The sequence below is a fragment of the Anabrus simplex genome, chromosome 2, assembly GCF_040414725.1.
Source record: "Anabrus simplex isolate iqAnaSimp1 chromosome 2, ASM4041472v1, whole genome shotgun sequence".
NCBI lineage: Eukaryota > Metazoa > Arthropoda > Insecta > Orthoptera > Tettigoniidae > Anabrus > Anabrus simplex.
Genome location: NC_090266.1, coordinates 171,582,845 through 171,604,650, shown reverse-complemented (window position 1 = coordinate 171,604,650; position 21,806 = coordinate 171,582,845). Strand labels below are relative to the sequence as shown.

The 21,806-nt window shown below is 40.1% G+C and overlaps 1 protein-coding gene across 1 annotated transcript in view; it reads left to right on the top strand.

Moving 5' to 3' along the window:
- LOC136863973 (titin) overlaps nucleotides 1–21,806 on the top strand; it is a 982,878-nt gene that overhangs the window by 230,499 nt on the left and 730,573 nt on the right. The window lies entirely within an intron of this gene.

Here is a 21,806-nt window from a genome sequence, read left to right as displayed (position 1 = left end):
GGCCATGAAGGCCCTTGGAGGAGTGAACCTCGGCACTAAGTGGAATTTAGTCGTTAGCCCTATGCCCGGTCGCCTTTGCCCCAAGAAATTTAGCTGGCACTCACTGTTTATGTACTCTGAGTGAAACTTATGGGCCATGTGCCACTCCAGGAGTGGCAATCTCTTTTCTTAAATTTGTCAATGTCTTTCCGGACGAACCGATCACGGCTTTACCGCCTCGGCTAGGAAACCCCTACTGTAGGCCAATGCCTGAGACGTCTTGCGAAACTAAACCCAGATCAGGTTCGTTATTTCTAAAGATCCTTACAGACGATCTTATTTGGACAGGCAGTCAGGTGGATTTGGTCAGATCAGGCGCTAAGTTAGGTTGTGTAGTTGTGTCGTCCGACGAAACTCTTGTCAGGTGAAGTCAGGTACGGCGCAATCCGACCGCCCGACCACCTTACCATATCAGATCATCTGTAGAGCTCTTAAGATCGGAGTCCTGTGTCTGTTACTCAGTTCCACAGCAATGCCACTTGTAAGGTCGATGGTGTACAGACAGCAGACCGCATTCGAATTGTGGCATTGCTGTATGAAGGTAAGCGCCAAATGGATGTCGCCGTTGGTTTTGGGGTGAGTCAGACTGGTGTCTGCAGATTTTGTGAAAAGTTCAGGGAGACACAAACGGTTGCTGATCGATACAAGACGGGACGACAACTCAGAACAACTAGCAGGAAGGATCGGTATTCGTTGCTTTCAGCACGTCGTAGGTCCACTGGTACTGCCATGTCGTTCCACCAGGATCTTCGGAGGGCCACCGGAGTGAATTTACCAGATCAGACAGTGCGAAATCGGCTGCACAACGGAGGACTGGTATCAAAAAAGGCCTATGCAAAAAAACACTCCCGTTAAACCACACCATAGATCAGCTCTTGCGAGATGGGCAACATTTTATAGCTCATGGCATCAGAAAGAGTGGAAGCGTACGATCTTTTCTGATGAGCGCAAAATAAGCTTGTACAACGGGAACATATAGTCTGGAGAAGATCCGGTGAGAGATGGAACGAGCACGTTATCCTGGAGCGCCTTTAGCAGAAGTCATGTTTTGGGGTGGGATCATGTTTGATCGACGTACGCCTTCATTCCTATGCAGGTCTGCTGTACAGAGACAACATCCTCCAACCTGTACTTGCAGGAGGTGCTGCCACTGCAGGCGAGGCCTTTACACTAGTTAATGTCAATACCCGTGTCCATAGAGCCACAGTGGTCAATCATTGCATGGCATACAGCGAATGAATAGAGTGGCTGGTATATTCTGCGGGCATGAACTGTGTTGAACATGCATTGCGTGAAACAAAGAGATCAGTTGCCCTCCGTTCTAATCCTCCTGCTGACATTCCACAACTGACGGAAGCTGCTATCCAAGAATGAGATAATCCGCCCCAAAACGAGTTGAACTCCTTGCTGCTCGTCGTGTTCAAGCATGCCTCTGCTATACATGGCATTGATCAGACACAAAACGAATGATAATTTTGCGTTCAAAATCCCATATTACAAACTTCCTGCTCTTGTTACGTTTCTGTTGCATTTGCATAGCTCACTGCATGTTGTTGTTGTTTAGATCTTTACCGTTCGTAACGTATAATGTACGTATATACACATAGCAAAATAAAAAGTGCACCAAACCAGAATAATCAAAACGTTTTTGAGCGCTGTATGTTGGTAACCTAACAGAAGTGAAAGCTGTCATAATTCTTCACTCAACTTTTGCCTTGTCGTTTGTTTTGTAATAGTATCTATGTAGCCAAAACTTTTCTAGTCGTAGATAATACTGCTTGTAAGTGCCTAACAACAGTGAATCAGTCAGGAGGTAGTTCTAATTTTAAAATTAACTGTCAAAATGTTACTGATATTCTGGAATAGACATTCCATATTGAAGATGAATTCACTCTCTAAAAAGTCAATGCCATGGTCAGAAATGGTCTGGCTCTTGAAAAGGAATACAAGATCTGGGTCACGCTTGGATTTCGAACTTGGTTCGGAGTTTCTTCATCTTGTGAACGACATCTCTAAAAAGGGTTGAGTGGAAGAGTAGTAAGTCAAGATTAAAGCCCATTAGTACTCAGCGGTAACGACATTTAAGGAAGTGTAATAAATGTAAACATTAAGTTTCATTGCTCTTTGTATTTTCATCTGTTCTAAATATATATCTCATTCTGATGTTTGTGTACAGTAGTTCAGATGTGATATTCCGTAATGTGATTTTGAGAGTGACTACACATAGGTTACAAAACGTAAGTATTGTTGTTAAATTTTAATTTTTACAGAATGTTCGTAAATTTAGATTACTAAATCCTTTGGCTTATAGAAGGGACTGAGTGGAGAACGTTTTGAATATGTGCTACACGCACAAAACCTTCAAGTCAAGTATTTAAATCTCCTTTTTCTTCTGGGCGAAGGAGTGCTTGCATAGATGTGTCATGTTTACCTTAATAGTGTTGACGAGCTGAGGGGTGCTTAGGATATGTAATTACAGTAAGGCGATCCCCTGATATCACGTGGTATCTGCCCTGCCTCTCGCAATACTCCTTCACCCAGCAGAAATGAGACATTTAAACACTTGATTTGAAATTTTTATACGTGTGTGAAGGAAACGGTACGTTTCCGGGCGTGAATTCCTAATCAGAACGTAATCCACTACTTCCCTCAATAAAACCTAGAAGTTTGTAATGGGAATCTCTGAACACCCTGTATTTTAAAATATCATGAAAATTGATTTTAGAAATTTCAGATTATGTTTTAAAATTATCGTAGAATTAATATTAGTATTTCATACAATGCTGTGGCCACTGAAGTTGCCATCACTTTTTAGCGTCTTGACACAGCCATAGATTATTTTACTACTTTCCCCAGTACATTAGTGATACACTAATTAGTCATACGAGAAACAGTCTGAGCACTAATGGTTTTCATGAGTGAAAGTTATGCAGCTCTCTCGATGTTAATTGCACGACTATTTAATTATTGGTAACGTCATCAAACTTGCACATAATTCTAAACATTTCCCTAAAGTTCGACTAAACCTTTCAAAAATTTAGAGTTCCATCTTAAGAAATATTAATTTTGGACATAGAAACTCGGTCTCAGTGTGGCCATCAATTGAAGGCATGTCGTCCTCTGGATATTCTTCTGCAAGTCGACTTTTAGAACAATGATCTAAAGCTGGTTTTAAGCAGCACTGGATGGTTATTAGAATACCCATATTTTCCTTTTAGAATACTGTCACCGAAAACCGAAATGTACAGTAACTTATAGTATGATTGAGGGCATTGACAAATACGGGGTTCTGAATGAATACGTGTAACCAAGCAACCGAAACACATTTAGATAACAATGTTTAGCTTATGATTACGCACTAAAGCCAGTATTGACAGTAACAGGCTTCTGTTGTTCACTAAGACACACCAACGATTCCAATTACAATCTAAGAATCATATTTGTTCCGTATTGACTTTACAATAAAGACAATATGTAATTTCAGTAGTCCACCTTGCTCAATACATTAAATGTAGAGTAAAATCACATTAAAAATACATGTTTCGGCCCTATTGGGCACTTTGACGTACGAAACAGGCCTGCTCCAACAATGCTCTTACCTTGAACGCCGAGCGCAAAGGCGGCTTGGAGTGGAGAGGAGGAGGGAAATGTTTGCTGTCTGGCCACGCGATAGCAGCACAGTCGCCTGGCCAACATGCCGGCCGATCTGTTTCCAAGGAGATTTCAAGACTGAGTTCGATTTATTTATCAGACATTTCTCGCATCTAGCTGAGAATTACTTCCAGCTTTAGCTGATAGATCTGCAGTGCAACACCCTGGTCAAGGACATATTTTTGTAATCCCGAAATTTGCATGATTTTTATCAGTGGCGGCTGGTCGTATCTGAGGCTGGGTGTTGCACCAAAATTTTCAATGTTGCAATTTTAAATGAGAATCTAATAGAAATAACAAGAATCCCTAGTAACCGTATGTAATGAACTGCATTCATATTAAAATTGAAATATATCCAGCAATTAAAACACAGGAAATAAAAGTATAACTACAGTTATTCTTACCTCACTTGAATTGAAAATTCGCCCTCCTGTTTTTCATTGATGCAAACTAGGGGCAAAGGTGGCCAGAAAGCAGGGATGAAGTCATCTCTGCAGAGTGGTGCAATCTAACGGGGACATTTGGAGTTGTTTTTCGATAGGGGACTTGCTGGTCTCATGCAACTCCCTAGGACCGATACTGGCGGGCTTGCTACCTGATGCTATACATCGTATACAGGCTTTAGGCTTGACCCTGCTGAAACTAAATAGCGGCGCGCTGTGCGCTAGGGAGTTTGGCGTAGGAAAGTCAACCCCCTGAGTTTGATTTGAAGACGGCGGAGTTTAATGGTTCGTTACGAAGTATTAGTACATCGAACGACAAAAGGTGCTTGGTTTTAACACATTTTAGAGTACATGTTAGGTTTATTAAACTGCAAAATAGGAAGAAAAGACGACAAATGAAGCGTAAAATTATTGGGAGTTGTGCAAACCTGCAACAATACCACGCACCGCCCCTGATTTTTATAAAATACCTCCTCAGTAGGCAAGCTTCTAAAATTATTTCAATGTTCGGTTCTATCTATATACGTGAGTGGTTTTCTTTTCTATTATGAAACAGACCAAGTTTAGCGAACTTTAACCTGCTCAACTCCGTGCAGTTGATTGTATCGCGAACCCTTGTTTAGTTTATTGCCTTTCTTATATGGCGGGGCTCAGGCTATGAAGCCTGCTATTATGCCAAACCATATTATACAACAGCTTTATAAAATCATTTTTACATGTATTTCTAAAAGTCACTAAAAGTAATTTACTTAACCTCTAAAATTTCCATCCTTATTGATAATTAAGAGCTAATTATTAAATTTTACGTTGGTGAAATCTACTATTTACATATTTGAATACCACATTAAACATTTCCTTTTAAATAGCCTCGGATTGCCTATGCCTCTAATTTCAGCTGGGATTGAGTTCCAGGAACGTATGGTAGCAGGTATGAATGAGTTGTTGTAAGAGTTACTGTGGTGAATGGGAATGGACAAGAGGGAACGTGTGGATGACCTTGAGGGAGCTCTATCGGAAGGGGAGAGGTATTTAAAGTCTGTTCTAAGATAATCTGGTTTGCTCGTTTGCAGAATACTGTGGAGAAGGGAAACAGCGTGGTATTTACGTCGTTCAGTCAATCTTAGCCACGACAGCTGAGAGAGGAAAGGGCTAATATGAGTTTGTATTGGGATATTTAATACGAATCGAGCACAAGCATTGTAGGCTCGCTGTAGTCGAAATGAATGTGTTTTGCTTATACTATTACAAACTACATCTCCGTAGTCAAATATTGGAAATATTAGACTCTGTACTAATAATTTTCTTGTGTTTCTTGGAAGGAAGTCCCTCATCCTTTTTGCAGAATGTAATGAGTAGAATACTCTTTGACAAATTTTTGTGACGTGTTCCGACCAACTTAAATATTTATCGAATACTACTCCAAGGTTCTTTACATGATCGCTAAATGTTACTGGTATTCCACTGAGCATAACACTGGGTATATACATGTTTTGTATTTTAGCATGAGATTTATACGTGCCAATTATGATGGCCTGTGATTTTGATGGGTTCATTTTCAGGCCATGTCTGCTAGTCCAGTCATTAACATTTGCTAGGTCTTCGTTTAACTTAGTGACTGAATTGTTTAAGTCATTAGGCTTTGTGTGAATATATAACTGTATATCATCTGCATACAGGTGATATTTACAATTGGTCAGCGTCTCAGATAAGTCGTTCATGTACAATGAGAACAAAAGTGGTGACAATACTCCTCCCTGAGCCACGCCCATCTTAGTGGTTTGCCACGAAGATGTATCGTTTCCCATTGATACGCGCTGCTGACGATCACTGAGATAGGAGTGTACCCAGGTTAAAGTGCTGTAAGAAAATTTCAGCGCCTTGAGTTTAGCGAGTAATATGTCTCTATCTACACAGTCGAAGGCTTTGCTTAAGTCCAAGAGAACAAGTATAGTCATTTGTCCTTTATCTATCGCTAGTTGCATGTCATTTGTCACTTTAACTAATGCAGTGGCAGTACTGTGGTTTTGTCTGAATCCCGATTGATATTTGTCAAGTAAGTTGTACTGTATAAGATATTCAGTCATTTGTTTATGTACTATTTTCTCCAACAATTTTCCTAATATAGGAAGGATACTTACAGGACGATAATCTTCGGGACTGTTGGGGTTGTTGTTTTTAGGGAAAGGTCGGATGATTGCATGTTTCCAATTAGAAGGAAATACTCCAGTCATGAGTGAGTTGTTAATGATATGCGTGACCGCTGGAAGAATGATGTCTATGATTCTTTTTAAAAGAGACAGGTTAATTCCATCATGGCCAGTGGACCCTGACTTTATTTCACTGAAGACTTCCCTAACATCACTGGGGGTCACATGGGAAAAGTAGAACTGCTCGCCATTATGTCTTATTTTTGAGGATATTCTGTTAATTACTGCTGCTTTGGTCTGTTCGTCAATCTGAGAGGATCGTGAGGTAAAGTATGAGTTTAGGTCAGCTAGTGGTACATTACAGTTGTTGTCATTTGTCTTGTTTTTGCATAATCCCATTTCGCGAAGAGATTTCCAAATCTGAGTAGAATTTTGAGTGTTCAAAATATCATAAGAGTGACGTATTTTAGCATTTCTAATTAACTGTGTTGTTTTGTTTCGGAGTTTTTTATACTTTCCGAAATTGTCAGATGTAGGATATTTCACGTAATAATTATAGGCTGCGTCTCTTATTTTCATCTGGTCACGTATTTCTTGGGACAGCCATGGGTTTGAAGGTCTCTTTACCCTAACAGTGCGTAGTGGTGCATGTCTGTCATACAGAGTCAGAAGTAGTTCGTTAAAATGATTTACTTTTCTGTCAATGTCATTTATGAATTGAATGTTGTGCCATGGTGTGTTAAGAGCATCTTCAAAAAATGCGTCTTCATTAAAGTGTTTAAAATCTCTATATGTAATTAATTTCGGTTTGAATTTAGGGCACTTCAAGGAATATGCAGCGTAAACCATGTCATGTCGGGAGAGACCGGGAACGGGCATTTGTCCATGAGTTAGGATTCGGTTGGTATTATTAGTAATTATTAGATCGAGGAGCGTGCGTGAGTTGGCAACATGGTGTGTAGGGTTTAGGGGTAGTATTGTCAAATTAATGGATGAAAACATCTCAGTCAATCGTTTTGTTTCGGTAGATTTGTTTGTCAAATCTGTATTAAAATCTCCCATTAAAATCAAATGCTCATACCTGGGTGTTAGATCGTGTAGGGCTTCCTCTAGACTTGTGATGTTACCAGTCTTCGGTGGACGATACACCACACCAAGCAAGCACTTCGTACCGCGAACTATGAGCTCAACGAACAAGAATTCGGGGCTACTGGAGAACTCACTGGGGGATTTTAATATCACCTTATACTTCACATCATCCCGTATGTACATACCGACTCCTCCACCGAGCTTACCGCTCCTGTCATTCCTAACTAATGAATAACCATTCATACTAACAAGAGACGAAGGGATAGACTGACGCAACCACGACTCGGAGAATAGTATGGCATGCAGGTTGCAGGTTGAGAATATTTCAGAGAATTCCGGGAAATGCGGGAGAATGCTCTGAGTGTTTACATGAGCTATTTGTAAGGAGGTAGGGTAAGGCGAAAGAATGTCTTGAAGGTGATTAGCGGTACTTAGGGTGGGGGCTGGGAGATACAGGTAGTGACCTGCTTGGGACTGTGGGTTGGAGAGGCTGAAACTAGAGGCATTTGTTTCCTGGTTACTTGTTGCTGCCAACTTAAAATTTAACTGTGGTTATAAAAGGAAAAACTACACTAGATAAAATTAAGAAACTAAAAACTGAAATTAATGATAAAAATGTAGGCTATAGCTAGAGTTGAAATTATGATTAAAATTCTATACAGCGGTATTTAGTTTACAGAATGTCGGCTCATGGTTAGCAAATACGATCGAGATCTTCGCGGTTTGACACAGGTATTTTACGAGTTCCCTGCTTAACATAGATTATGCCATCCTTCGACCACACGTTCCGCACACTGAACTTACCTATAGCGTCCTGTAGAAGCCGCAGTCTCTCTGGGGTTAGGTCCTCTCTAATTGTTTTATTTGTACCCTTGAGTTTCTTTTTGTTTATAAACATCGCATTTCTTTTCCGGTACGAAACAAACTTCACAATTATGGGTCTTGGACGGCCAGTTTGACTTTTCCCTACCCTGTGCGATCTGTCTATTTCGTCCACTGAGAGATCCACCCCAATTTCACGAGCAATATCAATGACAATATTGTCGCTGTTTTCTCCTGCAGTTTCTTCCACACCAAACACACGCAAGCACTGTCTTCTTTGGTACTGCTCTAAACTGTCTGTTTTAATTTGCAGCTCCCTTTTTAATTCCCTTATGGTCGTGTCTCTTTCTTCCAGCGCACGCTTTAGTTCCTCGATCACGCTCGTATTGAAATTTATGGTTTCTTTCAGTTGCTCTACAACTGTCTTCGTCACCTGATCTTGGATGAGGTTGGCAAGCGTGTTGAGAGTCTCCTTACTGCACAGCGCTTCCTGCACTGCTTGCTTCACAATGGCTTCCATTGGCACCTCTTTAACTTTGGGTGGCATGGTTGTTTTTGTAGATATTTCGCTTCAGGTTTCACTGAACACTTCACGAACACTCTGACGTGAATAACTGTACGTGTTAGAGTAATGTATCACACTTGCGACTGTCAAACTGCTAAAATTCACCTCCTAATGCCACACAAACCACGAGCCTCGTATTTCGTGACTATACACTATCCGCCATTGTGCGAGCTTGTTCCAAACATACAACTCATTGCCAGGCGTAAAATAAACCGACACACGTCCCATCTCAGGTCACATTGTTCTTTGTTTTGCTGAAAGAAAATGTGCCTATATCCAAAGTGTAGTTATTATAAAATACATAATATTATTTTTCTTCATATTATGCTTGATTACAAAGGCTGTGAATTTGGATTTTGCTACAGGAGTCCAATTTCACCACAAACACGCCTGTCGTTTATACTCGCCTACCACGATTGTTAGCATACATCCGTCTAACTTACACACATCACAGTGATGCGAGACAGCCGGAACGCAAGTCTTGTCCACCGCTGATATAAAGTCATTATACTTATGATAACTGATATAATTTCTGTAATCATTTGGATACCCAATTTTTTAGATATTTGGCCATTAGAACGTGTTAAGTTTGGTGAAGATATGAAAACTGGCTCTACAATTAAAACTGTATATTCGAATTATGACTGTCCTTTAGAAATCTTCGTATGGAATTTACCGTACCGTACTCTAACAACGGTTGAGAAACAGAAGTGAATGCTAGCAAGCGACTCTCTGATGACAGTTCGTTTCTTTTTCTTTTCTTTTTTTTTCAAGATAATCCAACAAATGTCTGACTCTTGTGAAAATGTCCTAAGACTGATGCTTATGTAGAGACTCCCTAATGTCCGTTCGTTGGATCCAAGTTAATCCATCAAATGTCCAATCGTTGTTACAAATGCCCTAAGCTACTAATTTTCTGAACAGTCTTTTATTATGAATTGATTGTTGGCAGCTTACTGGCAGGATTGTTAATAATGTGCTGACCATATTAGTCTCGTGGTCATTGATCATAGAAGATGGCGGCGGTATTTCTAGCTAATTTCTAGTTTCTCCCGGGTGACTCGTTTACCCTGTTTGAAAATAGTGAAGGGCAAAAGTAGCCTTGTAGTTTGAAACTGAAAAAGGTTTTCAAACATGAAGTACCAATTAGTAGACGAACACTTCTCTTATTTTTCATGAGTTATGTGTTCGTCCATTGATGTTGTTTAACTTTGCTTGAATTTATTAAGAATTTCTAAACGCACTGTCTTTCAACGATTAATAAATACCTAGAATTGCATGCCTGTATTATTAGTAGTTGAACTATTAGTTGTAGTATTGGTAGTAGTAGTGGTTGTAATGGAGAAGGTATGTTTCACTACAGGTAACTGATAATATTCGTGACACGGTTATGCTGTATGTACATGTATCTGTCTAAGGTCCTCAGAAGTCAGTTGTTGTTGATTTTATTTGTTTGTTATGTTGCAAGAATGCAACAGTTGCCAAAGGTACTTATGATACCACATTGTAACAATGTCCTTTAATTTACTGCTCCTATTGTGACATTACCACTAAAGGACAACACTGCCATTTATCTTAAGAGCTTTAAATTATATTTGCTGGGTTTCTCATAACTCTCGTGTATATATCCCTAAAAGCTTCAAAAATCTCCAAGTTATTAAATTAAAATAGATATCACATTTAGAAGAGTAATTAAAGTGAACTCTGGCCAATTAGCAGAGGCAGAGGGCTTGAACGCGGCCAGCAATGGGGAAGGAAGGAAATAGAATAGCATCAAGCCAAAATACCTTAGATTAGGAAGTCTGTTGCTGGTAGACTCACGCAAAATTTGAAACGTAGTAGTAAACACGGCTCATACAGTCGAAGGCAAACCTAATATTTCAATTTTTTCACATCGTGTAAATGTGACCCTGACACACTGCTTTCGCTGACGAGATATTCTTTTGAAAGTTAGGCATTCGTCCTGCTGCACACTTACACTAGCGGGATCTTATTTTGAAAGTTAGGCATTCGTCCTGCTGCACACTTACACTGGCGGGATCTTATTTTGAAAGTTAGGCACTCGTCCTGCTGCACACTTACACTGGGGGGATCTTATTTCTAAAGTTAGGCACTCGTCCTGCTGCACACTCACACTGGCGGGATCTTATTTCTAAAGTTAGGCACTCGTCCTGCTGCACACTCACACTAGTTAGGCACTGCTCCCGCTGCACAAAAACAGTAGAATGAGGACGATGGGATTGCGAAACTACGGTTCATATTTTCCGTATATCTTTCACAGTATTCTTTGTATTTATTTCTTTGTAACGGGGCTGAGTAGCTCAGACGGTAGAGCGCTAGCCTACAGCGGGTTCGATCCCGGCTCAGTCCAGTGGTATTTGAAAGTGTTCAAATATGCCAGCTTCTTGTCAGTAGATTGACTGGTACGTAAAAGAACTGCGGGGAAAAAGGCCGGCACCTTGGCGTCTCCGAAAACCGTAAAAATAGTTAGTGAGATGCAAAACTATTATTATTATTATTATTATTATTATTATTATTATTATTATTATTATTATTATTATTATTATTATTATTATTATTATTATTATCCGGCTTCGTAGCGAAATGATTAGCGCTATTAACTGCCGTACTCGGTGGCCCGGGTTCGATTCCTGGTACTACCAGAGATTTAAGAATGGCAGTAGGGCTGGTATGTTGTTAAAATAGTATATGCAGCTCACCTCCATTGTGGAAGCCGGAAAAGAGCTGCAGCACGTCGGGGACGAAGACACGATTTTATTATTTATATTATTATTATTATTATTATTATTATTATTATTATTAAATGCCTATTGCCAGATAACAAAATAGCATAGGCCTATTCCTACGAAACGGTTAAAGCATGTGTTTTGTACTGGCGACTCAAACTTCATTTTTATTGTTTGATGAATGAACACATGGCAGCGATAATTGCCGAAATGCAGTAAACTTTTCGCTCTTACGAAATTCTGGTCGAAAATAGTAAACAAAAATATAATCGTCTTCTTTTTTACTATCAAATGGCTGTGGCCACTGCCAAAATATTTTTTGTCACTCATATGAAGTTCTGTTAGAAATCTTAACCCAGAATAATTGCATTCCGTGAATTTGGTAGAGGCCCATTACCACAAGCTCAATACAGATCGTATACATTCAAGGAACAGAAATAAATTGTTCTGTTTTCTTTTTTCCCTCGTCCGTTTAGTCTAACAGTGACACAGACTTTGGACGACGCTGGGGAAGAAAAGGTTGTGGAATGGTGGAAAGGTTGTGGTCTAGATTATCTAAAGCCCGTGCATTTGCCTCGTGTAAAAGTGGAAACTCTGATAAACATCGTCTAATCTATCTGGGGTGGAAGTTGAAACCGCCATCCCCCGAAAGCAAACTTTTGACTCCACGATCCATACAGTAAAGCCAACTCCTCGAAGAGTTGATATCTCCAGTAGAATTATCAACATCTTCAAACAAAAACAAAAAAGTCTGAGAGTGGGAATTATTAGTATTGAAGAGGATATTTAAATGCGCGAGACCCGTGCCGGAATTTTGACTGATGTTAAAGACTCCATTTCAGTTCAGAATGTTGTCACTCGCGCGTGTCTTAAAACATTAGCAGTTAACAAAACGTTAAACAATTATTATTATTATTATTATTATTATTATTATTATTATTATTATTATTATTATTATTATTATTATTATTATTATTATGAGTTAACATCCGAAAGGAGAATTGTTCTTTGTCAACACTGTCACGAAATAAACCATTACACATGAAAATAATTTCGTGGTCTATGAGAAATGAGCTGAAAATGATGTGGAAACGTACAATGGTTCTTAGGAATTTCATCGTTCCCCCTTCCTGTTAAAAATAGCGAAGGAAATATATAGAAAATATTTCTTTGACTTGAGAAATGGCTTGGTCTTAGTGGGTCACTTACACACATCTAAAAAGGGACAAACTTAACAAGGTTGGAAGAGTTTTAGCCTCATTTCAAACCTCGTTTCTTATTTTTTCACTTCTGTAGAACAATTTTTATTTAATTTTGTAGGAAAGTGTTAATTGTTCACTATTCCACCACGACCCAGTGTTCTATCCTTCATATCTGCACATTGGCTGAAATTCACTCCTCAGAACATCCTATCTAATTCGGATTTAAGTTATTAAAATTGTGTTGATTTATTCTAGAGGATAAGACACGAGGATTAAGGAGAACTCCATATTCTTAGGACTGCTGTAGCGAAGCACAAGTTAATGAAAGTCACTTTAGGGAACTATAACCATTTATATTGCAAGTGTATTTATTTTTAGGAAATATGTTGTTTTATCTCATCCTCTGTCACCGAAGGATGGTGAGACATTTCTAGATACTTCTTTCCCTAAACATGGCTGTTGTGTATGAATGGTTAATTCTGTGTTTAGACAAGTTTCGAGGAAGGTTGCAACCCTTGTTGATATGCTAGCGTGGACTTGCCAAAGATGAAATAAGGACAAATTGAAGCATACTTGCCTCATTTTCCAATTACTTACAGTTTTAACCAGATGAGATCTTTTAGAGAGTTTAGTAAGTAATGTACAGTGACAGTGTGAAATTTTAAAAAGAAAATGCATTGATTTAGCCTTGTCAGGTACTAGAGAAATCCACCGCCGTTGTGTTATAGAACTGCTAATTAGTTCTCACTTAGCAAGATGATACGATATGCAATACATGTTCTGCAAGGATTCAGAATGTACGATAAGCTTGAGATAAGCCACTGGAGTATTTTACCTGTGTATTAGATTGAATGTAACAATGTACTTGTTGAAATGAGGACTGTTAGACTTAGGAATGGTTCGTCATATCATACTGACATGTAGGGATGTTGAGAGAATAGCCTGAAGGATTCTCGTTCATATCGTAGAAATAGTGAACTCCATGTATATGCTTCAGCTAGAATAGATTTTAGCTATTTAACATTGTTCAAATATACCATTTTAGCTTACCTTAGAAATAACTGTGAATGAGATATAAAATGATTGATTTTTTAGCCGTATGTCCTGAGAGAGCTACAACTAGACGCTTTTTAATTTTACAATACGTACTGTAACACATATCAACAAAAACAGCACAATTTACAAAGAGGCAAGCAAAAGGAGATAAGTGTATATTGAACCCTTTAAGGTTAAATACGTTTCTTGAAATGAATAGTGTCTTGTGATATCCACCACAAGGACTTATTTATTACTGATTTCACATTTTGAATTGCTTGTGTTGTTATTGTTGTTTTGCCTATTCCTAATCTTAAACAATTAACATATTGTCCGTATGTGTGATATGTGAATATTTCGATCCTCATAAATTATATCTTTAACTTCCATGTCCTACGCTAGCATAAACATGCAAATCAAACATGAAATGCAGTGCCATTATCAATGTTTTATGTTACATGTGTGTGAGTTGTATATTGTTTTGTTTAAAACTTGTAGTACTCACATGGGGAAAGACTTTCTTGCATTCTGTAAATGAGTGTGACTTGTTGATTTATTAATAAGAATGTATGCTTTTTAGTTTAGTATTTGTTACTAATGTTTAATTTTGGGTGCAACATTGCATATGTTAATAAAGAATATAATAAATGTTTCAATAACCCTTGTGTCCTTTGTGTATTAATCCCATCCACCAGAAATGAAATACCTCGCATTGTGGCTGGTTGATATTTTGTGTGAATGTAATGCAGGCATGACAAACTTAGCCATAGGCGGCACTGACCAGACTGTTCTACTGTGGCTGGTTTGATAGACAAGCATCCCGTAACATGCAAGACGCAGTAAACAAAGGTTTTCTGTTATAAAGAGGCTAAAAGATCAGCACCGAGAAAACCTCACTGACAACAATTTAAGGAGTCTTGGAATTTTAATTTCCTACTATATGAAACCAAATAATCAAAGAATTTTGGAGTCAAAACAATCGTAGCAAGTTATAAAATTCCTAATACATACTAATGAAAAATTAGTTTCATACTTTTTCTTTATTCATTTTTACATGTTCTGTTAATTAATCTATATTCACCTGACTCTGAACAAAAGTAAAATCATTTATATTTGAGCTTGGCGAAGGACACTTATTTATTATTAACTTTCTTTAAAGAAAAATATTACATAATGCCAAATACTGTCTTTGTCAATTGTATGTTCCTCAAATTTAATATTTTGTCAGATTTAATTTTTATTATTATCAAAATATAATTCACCTCCCATGTACATACAAACCCTGTGAATACCTAAAAGGAACTACATACCATGCGCTCATATTTAATTTTTTACTTTTCTGTACGATAAATAAATATTTTTAGTTACTGAACACGTACCTTTATAAACAATTTCTCCCCCTCCTCATCTCACTTTCCACAAGAATATGAAAATGATCTGTTATTTATAACAATTAGTAATTATTTCGAGGGGGAAATCATTTATGCAATAAGGATATTTATTATCATAGTTTCTCCGAAACTCCATTATGTGAACGAATATCTTGTTTTTAAGTTTACATACAACATGAATTCCCAAGGTTGTAGAGTTCTGTCTATGCTCTACCTAGAAATGTCTGTGTGTGTACGTTTGCCATTATACCATACCTGTTATGCTTGCCGTAGTGGCCAATGACCTTGACGGAGCGTGCGACTTTTGGTTCGGTCATGCATTTATTTATCTGAAGAACAGAGGTCTTTGGGACGGTCAGTTTAAAGGAGAATGTGCTGGTTTACCTACAGTATATAACAGAGGACGCTCGGAAAACAGAAAATTCTCTCACATAAACAGCGGTAGTGGTAGTCAGTTTGTGGGATGAGAGCCTGACTGTGAAATGGGGGGGGGTCCTAATGTAAAAGGCGTATTGACTACAAAAAGGACAATGTTTGTATTGTGGATGATAATTTGAAAGTAAGTTAGTGATGTGAATTAAAAGACGGAAAGTTGAAGTTTCTATGTACGAACAGAAAATGCAGTGTTTTGGTAATAAAGTGACTCAAAACTCTCGAAAATTATAAGTGTGTATAGAGAGAGTATAGCTACGAGTACGGTACCTGGCAGTCTCAAGACAGCATAAAATAAGAGCGAGAATATTGGCTCTGTAACCATCCCAGACTTCCTATGAAAATGGTTCGGAGGTAGGTGGGATCGTCCCATTTGTGCAACATTCACCGTCCTAAACGTCGTACGGAAATCGTCCCAAACGGTACGCATTTAGGTGGATTCGTCCCAAACGTCCAACACTCCCATGTCGGCCCTGAGGAATACAGTAGTTAAAACGATTCTGAATAACAGGTAGGTCTCCATTGGCATAATTACTTGAAGAAGAAATTTTACATACTCATGTTTCACTCAGTCAACCATATACAATGCCTAAATATCTCCTAATCCATTCTAAGCGTTGTAATCCAATCTTCTTCTTCTTTTGCTACCGCTTTTTTTCTCCACACCTGTGGAGTTGCGGGTGCGAACTGCGTAGCACATGTGGATTTGGCCCTGTTTTACGGTCGGATGCCCTTCCTGACGCCAACCCTATATGTAGGGATGTAGTAACTACTGCATGTTTCTGTGGTGGTTGGTATTGTGGCATGTTGTCAGAATATGATGATGAGAGTGTTGGGACAAGGACACATACATCCAGTCCCCAAGCCAGAAGAATTAATCAGAAGCGATTAAAATCTCCGACCCGGCTGGGAATCGAACGCGGGAACGTCTGAACCGAAGGCCAATACGCTGACCATTCAGCCAACGAGACGGACCTAAGCGTTGTAATCCAATATTGGACAACAATATGACGACAGTCGAACTCACTACTTCTTCTACCGCTTTTCCCAAAACTCGTGGGGTCGCGGGTGCGACCTGTATAGCACAGGAGGATTGGGCCCTGTTTTACGGCCGGATGCCCTTCCTGACGCCAACCCTATATGGAGGGATGTAGTAACTATTGCGTGTTCCTGTGGTGCTTGGTAGTACGGAGTGTTGTTCGAATATGAAGAGGAGAGTGTTGTGACAAACACAAACAACCAGTCCCCAAGCCAGAAGAATTAATCAGAAGCGATTAAAATCTCCGACCCGGCTGGGAATCGAACGCGGGAACATCTGAACCGAAGGCCAATACGCTGACCATTCAGCCAACGAGACGGACCTAAGCGTTGTAATACAATGTTGGACAACAATATGACGACAGTCGAACTCACTACTTCTTCTACCGCTTTTCCCAAAACTCGTGGGGTCGCGGGTGCGACCTGTATAGCACAGGAGGATTGGGTCCTGTTTTACGGCCGGATGCCCTTCCTGACGCCAACCCTATATGGAGGGATGTAGTAACTATTGCGTGTTCCTGTGGTGCTTGGTAGTACGGAGTGTTGTTCGAATATGAAGAGGAGAGTGTTGTGACAAACACAAACAACCAGTCCCCGAGCCAGAAGAAATAATCACATGCGATTAAAATCCCTGATCCGCCCGGGAATCGAACCCGGGGCCCTCCCAACCGAGGGTCTCAATGCTGATCCTTCAGCCAAGGAGTCGGACTCAGTCGAACTCATTAACAAGGAATAAATTTCATTTTGGGTCTGTATTGACAATTATTTTATACCATAAGTTGAAAAACTAGTATATTGGTTCCACCTGGTCACTACCTATAAGATTATTTACAATTAAAAATATTTGTAAAATCATTCATTTGTTTACATTCCGCCTCCCCTCCTCTCCTGTGCCGATAACTTTGCTCACGCTCTCGCAAGGACGAACGTGTTTCCGACTTAGTGTCAACTTAGCCAGCGTACAAATATGTTATGACGCAAACGCAGAGCTGTTGTGAGTTTTATGTCTGTTTTTCCATATTTTTATCTGCATGGTTCTTCTTTTCCTAAATATTCCTTCCCGAATGTTAATATTCATCTTTAGTAACTTTTCGTTTTCCTTCTAGATTTCATATCCCGCAACATGACTGGACGGCAATTGATTTCCACTGGCATAAAATCAATTTGTTGACCGGGCGAGTTGGCCGTGCGCGTAGAGGCGTGCGGCTTTGAGCTTGCATCCGGGAGATAGTAGGTTCGAATCCCACTATCGGCAGCCCTGAAGATGGTTTTCCGTGGTTTCCCATTTTCAAACCAGGCAAATGCTGGGGCTGTACCCTAATTAAGGCCACGGCCGCTTCCTTCCAACTCCTAGGCCTTTCCTATCCCATCGTCGCCATAAGACCTATCTGTGTCGGTGCGACGTAAAACCCCCTAGCAAATCAATTTGATCTAGGCCTGCATTTGTGAATTCGTAACATTTTAGAAGTTTTTTTATATTAAGTGGAAGAAATATTTTACTGAATCAACTGTCATTATTTTTGCATGAAACTAATTTTAAGGACAGAAGGAACTTTTAATTACATCATCGTCATTTATTACATAGAACTGTTCTGATTTCATCAAATTACATCTAGCGACTTCTTCATCTGATGATGAGTCAACATCAACTTATTTTGATGTATAAATATCGTATGTCATATTAGTATACTTTTAGTATATTAATTTTAAGTTAACTTAAAAGTATATCATATGAATGTAAATTTTACTCATGTTTTGCAACATTCAGTACATTAATTTTAAGTTATTTTTAGACAGCTTAAGATGGCCTAATGTGGCCGAAACATGTCCTGTGATTTTAATACGATGCTCTTACAACTTTGAATTGTAAAAACTGTTTCGTATAGACCAGACCAACTGCAATGAAGCATGGTAAGATGGTCACGGAAGACGACATAAACCGAATGGTAAGTTTTCTGCCGAAAAATAATGTTTATATACTTTAAAAACATCGCTGCACTTTTCTTAAATGATTGGTAAGAAATTGGAAATTTATTGAAGCTCTCCTTTGGTGAGTTATTCCAATCCCTAACTCCCCTTCTATGAACGAATATTTACTCCAATTTGTCCTCTTGAATTCCAACTTTATCTTCATATTGTGATCTTTTCTACTTTTAAAAACACCACTCAAACTTATTCGTCTACTGATGTCATTCCACGCCATCTCTCCACTGACAGCTCGGAACATAGGCCTACCACTTAGTCAAGCAGCTCGCCTGCTTTCTCTCAAGTCTTCCCAGCTCAAACTTTGCAACATTTTTGTACCGCTACTCTTTTGTCGGAAATTTTCCAAAGCAAATCGAGCTGCTTTTCCTTGGATTTTTTCCAGTTCATGAATCAAGTAATCCTGGTGAGGGTCCCATACACTGGATCCATACTCTATTTGGGGACTAACCAGAGACTTATATGCCCTCTCTTTTACATCCTTACTACAACCCCTAAATACCCTCATAACCATGTGCAGAGATCTATACCCTTTATTTACAATCATATTTATGTGAGTACCCCAATGAAGATCTTTCCTTATATTAACACTATGTACTGACAATGATCTCCAACGGGGTCCGGCTCCATGGCTATATGGTTAGCGTACTGGCCTTTGGTCAGAGGGGTCCTGGGTTCGATTCCCGGTAGGGTCGGGAATTTTAATCATCATTGGTTAATTTCGCCGGCTCGAGGGCTGGGTGTATGTGTCATCTTCATCAGCATTTCATCCTCATCACGACGCACAGGTCGCCTACGGGCGTCAAATCAAAAGACCTGCACCCGGCGAGCCGAACATGTCCTCGGACACTCCCGACACTAAAAGCCATACACCATTTCATTTCATCTCCAAAGGGAACTTTCACCCCATCGACGCAGTAATTAAAACTGACAGGACTTTGGACCCCGTTCCAGCCGTCGTACCACTTTTCAAATTTCGCGGCAGAGCCGGAAATCGAACCTGGAACTCCGGGGGTGGCAGCTAATCACACTAATCACTTCACCACAGAGGTGGACATTTATCTTAATTAATTATAAAAATATGATTGTGATACGGTACATTACAAACAAACAATTTAAAATTAATTACGGGAATAATCTTTTATTTCAGATGCAACTTAATTAATTTAACTACTGTAAGAATACTGTATCTATATAGTGTAACTTAAAAAATGTGTATTAAAATGAGTACAAACACCCAGTCCCCGGGCCATAGGAATTAACGATACATCGTTAAAATACCCGACCCGGATTTGAACCCGGGGCCCTCCGAGCCGAAGACCACTACGCTGATCATTCAGCCAAGTCTCGGATATAACATCAATAACCGGAACATTATTTTTTTAAATTTACTTATTTGTCTTATTCGGCACCTCGATTCCTCATATCGGACGGTTCCTTTTTGAGTGCAGCCCATTCTAATATCTCAAACCAGTCTCAAACTCTTGTCAAAGCCGGGAACTGAAACCAGACAATCGTGCGGAAATCCACAGACTACGCCGGCTGATGACGTAAATGGAGGGTATGATGAGTTTCATGCCAGTAATATTTTGGATTACTCGCCTCTGCGGTGTAGTGGCGAGTGTGATTAGCTGCCACCCCCGGAGGCCCGGGTTCGATTCCCGGCTCTGCCACGAAATTTGAAAAGTGGTTCGAGGGCTGGAACGGGGTCCACTCAGCCTCGGGAGGTCAACTGAGCAGAGGTGGGTTCGTTTCCCACCTCAGCCATCCTGGAAGTGGTTTTCCGTGGTTTCCCACTTCTCCTCCAGGCAAATGCCGGGATGGTACCTAACTTAAGGCCACGGCCGCTTCCTTCTCTCCTCCTTGTCAATCCCCTCCAATCTTCCCATCCCCCCGCAAGGCCCCTGTTCAGCATAGCAGTTGAGGCCACCTGGGCGAGGTACTGGTCATTCTCCCCAGTTGTATCCCCGACCAAGAGTCTGAAGCTCCAGGACACTGCCCTTGAGGCGGTAGAGGTGGGATCCCTCGCTGAGTCCGAGGGAAAAGCCGACCCTGGAGGGTAAACAGATGATGATGATGATGATGATGAATATTTTGGATTGTTACTGCCCTAACTAACTCATTTGATTCTTGGGCGGAACGTAGGATCTTACAGACATTTCTATTGTCAAATCTCTCACCGCTGTCTGTCTTGTAGACATCAGTCAGGTCCATGTCAATAATTCTTTTCCAGCACTCGTTAACTGAACGGTCAGTGTACTGGCCTTCGGTTCAGAGGGTCCCGGGTTCGATTCCCGGCCGGGTCGGGGATTTTAACCTTAATTGGTTAATTCCAATGGCACGGGGGCTTGGTGTATGTGTTGTCTTCATCATCATTTCATCCTCATCACGACGCGCAGGTCGCCGACGGGTGTCAAATAGAAAGACCTGCACCTGGCGAGCCGAACCCGTCCTGGGATATCTCGGCACTAAAAGCCAAACGACATTTCATTTCATTCTTTTCCAGCTAATTCTTGGTCTACCTCGCGTTTCCAAGACAGTGCCCATCTTGGGATTTTCCCCACGCTCTTCTCAGAATATGACCAATATTACTTCCCTTAGTGAGTGAAGTATCAGTAATCTCTAAATCAATCTCACAGCCTTTATAAGGAGTAAGCACCCTGCCTACTTTCGATTTAATCTTTCACTCAACTCCGGTCAACTTGACACCCTCGTTGAACAAGCAATTTGTTTTACGTCACGCTGACACAGACAGGTCTTATGGCGACGATGGGATAGGAAAGAGTTAGGATTGTGAAGGAAGTGACCGTGGCCTTAATAAAGGTACAGTCCCAGCATTTGCCTGGTATGAAAATGGTAAACCACGGAAAAGCATCTTTAGGGTTGCTGTCAGTGGTGTTCGAACCCACCATCTCCCGAATGCAAGCTAATAGCTACGTCACCCAAATCATGCGGCCAAATTTCACGTTCAATGAACATGCAGAACAATCTAAAATCCGTACGTATTCTTGATGTGAGCAGCCACTGAGCGGTGGATGTTTCATAGCAGGGCTTGGACATCAAAGTGAAGTGTAATAATGTCATTGCTTTGACTTTCCCACTAACTACAGTACTTTTATAGTTTTCGGAGGTGAAGCTATTCGAGCCCATTTTCTTCCGGTTGCAACTTCACAGCTGCATGTCTCGTATCATGTAGCCAACTCAGACTGTGGCCGCAGTTTA